The 6243-nt window shown below is 39.1% G+C and overlaps 1 long non-coding RNA gene across 1 annotated transcript; it reads right to left on the bottom strand.

The window, feature by feature from the left end:
• Positions 1 to 4386: 4386 nt before the first annotated feature.
• On the bottom strand, positions 4387 to 5610 carry LOC148323140 (uncharacterized). The gene is made up of 3 exons (XR_015846555.1): positions 5439 to 5610; positions 4595 to 4648; positions 4387 to 4514 (listed from the first exon to the last, which is right to left on the bottom strand). It is a non-coding gene; the product is annotated as an uncharacterized LOC148323140 (long non-coding RNA).
• Between the last annotated feature and the right edge of the window lie 633 nt (positions 5611 to 6243).

The raw sequence follows: 6243 nt of genomic DNA, 5'->3' as shown, positions 1-6243 counted from the left end.
ACACGTCTGACTGGAAACACGTCTTTATTCGGAGACTGTCAACAAGAGAATAATGTCTGCCACAATATATATATATATATATATATATATATATATATATATATATATATATATATATTGTATATGCATTAATTACCTGCTCTGCCTTTCCTTTTAAACATTATTTTTCTGCCATTCAATGTCAAGGTGTCAGATTTGACTGTCAAGCTGACAACCCACAACAGTATCCATCAATCACCTTTTTGGCGGCAAACCGACGCCAGCTGAGAACTTTTAAGAGCAGGTACCATTTTTCACAATGCAACACCATTTTTGAACAAATTGACATGAACAGTCTTGCTGGCTTTTTTAATGCGACTTTTGATGATGCACTGAGCACAATTCATAATGCAAAGACAGAATTTTTTTAATTTTTGTATCAGCTCTTATCTAATGTTGAGTCAGAGACCGCCTTACATCATTTTATTTCAAACAGGGGTTTTGTATTCTCCAGGAGGTGTGTGAGATTGAGTGTAAATGCAGTCGAACTTATTACTGATTCAAAAAGTAAATGCAGTGTGTGGTTCAATAGTTCAATATATCATAATTCGAGTAAATCATAATGTCTCACATCACGAGTAGATTATCTCCATGTATCAGCACCAACTTTGCCGGATGTTGAAGGTGTCATGGTTCTGTTTCTTTGTGTTTTCAGTCTCAGTTGGAGCGATGGGCGCTGCCTTCAGCGATGCACCTGTTGCCCATTGCAATCATCCTATTTAAGGACTGCCAAGGCGACAACACGGATTATTCGCCTTGCTCACGACTCTGTCCCTCAATTATTCGAATTCCTACACATTCATGTTTGAATTCCGTATTCATGTTCCATGTACGTTTTCCTCATTCATCTAAGTTGCTTTTAATTTTTAGAGTCATAGTTTCTGATTATATTCTTCGCATTTTGGATTTCCTTGTCCTTTTGTGACAAAGAAATGTTTCTTTTTGAAAGGGTTTTTGGTTTTCCCGTTTTAGTCCTGGCTTCACAGTTGAACTTTATCAGTCTTGCAAATTTTTGTGTAAATATTCGGGCTGTCAAAATTAAAGCGTTAACTCAGGTGATTAATCCAATTTTTTTTAACTCAGTTAAATATTTGAACTCAGTTAACTTAGTTTGGTTTACTTAAAAAATTATTTGCATACTTTGCAAATATTGTACCATATTAGCTGTACATCTTTAGCACATCTCAGAAAAAAACACCGCGTTCAAGTTACCACTGGGCCTTGCAAACCAACACTGCTGGAGTGTGGCGCTTGTGGGCAGTTTTGAGAAGTGTTTCAGAGAAAAATGCCTGCAAAGATGTCTCCATTTAGATTGTATTGAAGAATCAAAGAACGCTATCAGTCTTTGAATCAAATATACTTCACATTTTGGTGATTTTCCATCAATTCCAAGATATTATTCAAGTAAATATCTGTTACAAGCTTTGCAATAAATAGTAGTTGAAAAATGTGATTAATCCAATTAATCATGGAATTTTTTTGTGATTAATCAGTTAAAAAAATTAATCACTTGACAGCACTAGTAAATATAACTATTGTCAACAACAGTCCAGCTCTGGTAATTCAGTCACCCAGACGTTTCTTCTTTAGTTGAGGTCTCCGTAAATGAAGCGATCGAGCAGCGTTCCCCGCAAATATTACTGCCTTGGTGCCCTTACAGTACTTCCATGCTCAGTTCACCTCCCTCCTGCAAGCGGTTGTCAGCGGCGGGTTGGGCGTCGACCACCTGAACGTGAGAGCCATCAGAAGTCTTGAGGTGAGATTGGCCAACGCATCACGTGTGGTGGGCGTCGCCATCTCGGTCTGCAGCCATTGAGGGTGAGAACAAATGAATGACACTGTTATTCACCTCTGTGATTGGCTGGCAACATATCCTAAGTACCAATTCAGCTGGGATAGTCTACAGCACGGCTGCGACAATCGTGAGGAAAAGCGGCTTGGAATATGGATGGATGGATGTTATTTACCAACTTCTCATTTAGCCACTGCACGCTAATTATATATTCAACAAAGCCCCTTTTACACTTCCTGTTCTGCTTTTTCAACAGACCTGCTGATTGCTGTATCTGAATATCACAAAGACTGAATGTGGATGCACTTTTCTCCTTTTGGCTTCCTTGCTGGTCAGCTTGAGGACATCTGCTAGCATGGACAGGTGTGTGAGAAATGTGTTTTGACAATATTCCACCAGTCGAGGTAGTTGTAACATATGCCTGTGTAAATGGTGGGTTTGAAGTTTAACAAAAGCCACATACTTACCAATTACTCACTTTGACATATTTAATTATACCCTTTTTTTGTAATATGCAATCACTGGTTTATATAAACTATACTTATAATTCACTGGGACAAAGCCTGCGTAAAAAGTGACTGCTGTTATGGCAGGATAGAGGTGTGAAGTTTAACACATGACATTTTGACAGCGTACGGGAAGTAATGAAGTACAAATTTTGCCCTCTTTTTTTTTTTTTTTTAACCTTTTAGTTCTACTTCCTACATTTACAATCAAACATCTGTATTTCTCTTCGACACTTTGTCAAAATAGGCTTGTTACCTAGTTCAACCACTACAGATCATGTCAAAAGATGTGAATGGAGAGAAGTAATGTCAAGCGCAGACCAAATCTTGATTGCATCCATGGCCTACTTCAAGAGAATTGTTTCATATTGTCTCCTACAATAATAATTTGTGGAGAATGTGTGATGTGTTGTGCCAGCCAAAAAACATTGAGTACAATGTAGATGAAGTAAAAAGAATAAACTAGATAGTGTACAAAGACGTTAGTTTTTCTTGTGCTAAGTTATAAATGGGTAGTGAATCAAAATTTTCCAGGAGTTAACTCAATACTTATACAATCAGCATAGACCTTTATCAAACGCAAGTAACTGTACCTTTACTTAAGTACACAGTATGAGTACTTTTGCTACCTGTACATAACACGAGACACTGGCTCTGACAACATCCACTGTATAGTAGGTACTAGTGCTGGATATATTAAAAATAATCAATAATTAAATACTGTGCTGTACAGTATTCTACTTAAAAATAGGATGGTGATATGCTGTCTGAGTAAAAGCGCACGCGGTTGCAGTAATCTCCTGCCTTTACAGGATTCTTTATAAAAGACAAAGTCTCTGATGTGGCTGTTCAGTGGAATCTGTTTCTTTTCTGCATAATGAGAACTCCTTCTTCTATACTAGTGACCTTATCTAGCTCCACAAGAGGGTCGAAGTATTAGAAAGGGTTCTCAGTTTGATTTAAATTCATTCGCGTCTCCGACTTTGAAGAGCCATCAGAAATGTTGAAAGGTTTGTCAGGCATTCTAAAGTTTAGTATAAAAACGAGAAGGTCACCCTGCACATTTTATATTTCAATTAAGGCCAACGCGGTTTTTGTATACTGTATATATGGATCAGACTGTTTTGTTGTTATACTTTTATTGAATATTGTGTAAGTCATCATAAAAATAAGTCACCAAGGTAGTCAGACCCAAAGCATGAGGGGGCACAAAAGTGAAGGTGGCATTATGCATACATGTCAGGAGCAAGTGTTTATATTTATATTATGTTTATATTTTATATTTCTGTTTAATATTATTGCTGTCAATTTTTTTTTCATCATGGGACAGGTACTATTTGCAATGTACAACAACCAAGAAATGTAGGGAGAGTTTAAACTGTAAATAATGACTACAGTACTACAAACTATGATCCCTAAACAGTTTAATATTATTTCAAATTGAATGAATATTAAGAAGAAAAAAATACACCAGAAGTGCTCAAGTATACAAGCAACAATGACTCTCAATAATTTCTTTAACAACCCAGTCTGAATTTAGCTCCTCCGTGACATTTAACTCATTAAATACCAGCCATTTTCACTGGAGCAACCCGCTCAATCCCAGCGTTTTCCTGGGTTTTGACTAATATTGCAAGGCCCACAGAATATTGTATTCTAATGCTATATAGACATGGAGCACACCAAAAGAAAGATGAGACTCTCTTCTTTCAACAGAAAAAAAAGTTTGTTTCTATCTTTTTCCATTCTTGAGCAATCGCCATTTGAAAATAGCTAAATTTCATAAAAACTCCAATCCCTGGGGAAAAAACGGAGAAAATGAGCTTTTTGTAAACTGATGCATTTCGACCATAATTTGAACTTTGACACTATTATTTATGGATTTTATGACACCTCTAACATCTAAATAATGCATGCCTTCTATAAAATACCAAAAAAAAGCACAAAAAATATGTTTTTGATAACAAAATAAATTTATTTGCACATAACAGATAACGACTGAACTGTTGAACTATGTACAAAAATGAAATACATCAGTGTCATACATACTTTTTTTTGTGTGATATAAAATAAAACAGTTGCCTTGATGCAAGGGCACACAACATTTTTTCGATTTTCCTCGGTTGCCATCCAGTGTGTGTGACGCCATCCGGAACCACTGCTTCCTGATGCACAACCTGTAAATATAAACAATTGGAAATATATATTTATTGCTGCATTTTATTGCTGGCGTGTGAAGTTTCATATTATAATTTACCTTTCTTTGCACCAACAAGACGAGGAGGAACCTTCTTGCCGCGGGATGCACAATCTGTGAATTGTAGAAATTTTGTATGATTACTACACCATTCAGTATTGCTTCCTCGTCGGGGAGGAGTCACGCTTGCTTGAAGTGCACATTCGCTCGCATACTTCCTAGTCGGAGTTGAGCTATGCTCGCGTCTAACTACACATTCACGCAACATATTCTTCCCGCAAGATACATGATATGTAAAATTAGTGGATATAAGGGCTAACCACATGTTCAATTGTAACTTGCGAGCGTTTATTTCCCTGTTCGGGAGGAGTTATGCTTGCTTGGAAGCGCACATTCGCTCGCTCACTTCCTATGCTCGCGTCTAACTACACATTTACGCGACATATTCTGCGCGCAAGATGCGTGATATGTACAATAGATGCATGATGGCTAAACACATGTTCAATTGTAACTTGTGAGCGTTTACTTCCTCGTCGGCGAGGACTTATGCTCGCGTGTAATTGTGCAAGAGGCGGCCGGACGAGGAAGTCAGCGAGCAAGCTCGCGTCTAACTACACATTCACGCAACATTTTCTTCCCGCAAGATGCATGATATGTAAAATAAGTGGATATAAGGGCTAACCGCGTGTTCAATTGTAACTTGCGAGCGTTTATTCCCCTGTTCGGGAGGAGTTATGCTCGCGTGTAATTGTGCAATAGAGGCGGCCGGACGAGGAAGTCAGCGAGCAAGCTCGCGTCTAACTGCACATTGACGCGACATTTTCTGTCCGCAAGATGCATGATATGTACAATAAAAGCATTAGGGCTAAAACCACATGTTCAATGGTAACTTGTGAGCGCTTACCTCCTCGTTCGGGGGGGATCTGGTGAGGACTCTCGGCTGCTTTGGCTATTGTCCGAAGGCAGGCGATGCAGGCCGCAAGGCACGCGCAGCCTCTTTAGACGCCTCTTTGTTGTGACGACGATGAAGCGTCATCCTCTCAACCAAAGCGTCTCCAAAGCCTTGATGCTTTTAGGAAGCTTTTTTTTTTTTACAAAAAAACATTCCTCGATCGTCATTTGCTTGGAGGATTTCATTGCTAACAATACTAATGCGACTGCTGCTAGTGCTGCTGCTACCCACGCTGCTCTCCACGCTTATAAGTCTACCCCAGGATCCCGCCCCCCCATTTGTACCTCTGGCGCAGATTCAAGGCGAATTTTCTGCACCTCTGCCCCCTGCTGGGTGATTTTTACATGATTCACAATGCGGACAAGGCTGATTCTCAGTCAGAGGTTGCATCAGACCCTTATGTACACTATGACGCAAAAAAAACAAAAAACGTATTTATACGTCTTTGGTAGAGGGCGCCATTGCTTTAAAAGACGTATTTATACGTCCAAGGGAGTAAATGAGTTAAGTATATTCTATGTGGTACTTGGTGTAGAAAGCTTGAAATTCCCTGTCTGAGAGCATACAGCAGGCATCACCAAATGGCGTACCGCGGTCCGGACCGACAGATGGTTCGGACCGGACCCATGACCAATCTATGATGAATTTCTTTGGGGCGCATTCGCAAACGTTGACGCTGCAATTCGAGTTAATACGGAAAAGGCATCACTGATTTGAGCCAATCAAATCTTTTGTTTACGATCCACTGCCAATTGCG

Source organism: Idiotropiscis lumnitzeri, chromosome 14 (genome assembly GCF_059441095.1).
Source record: "Idiotropiscis lumnitzeri isolate Australia: NSW breed Sydney's pygmy pipehorse chromosome 14, RoL_Ilum_1.0, whole genome shotgun sequence".
In the NCBI taxonomy this organism is placed as follows: Eukaryota; Metazoa; Chordata; class Actinopteri; order Syngnathiformes; family Syngnathidae; genus Idiotropiscis; species Idiotropiscis lumnitzeri.
Note: the sequence above shows the minus strand (reverse complement) of the source record. Positions and strands in the feature narration are given on the sequence as shown.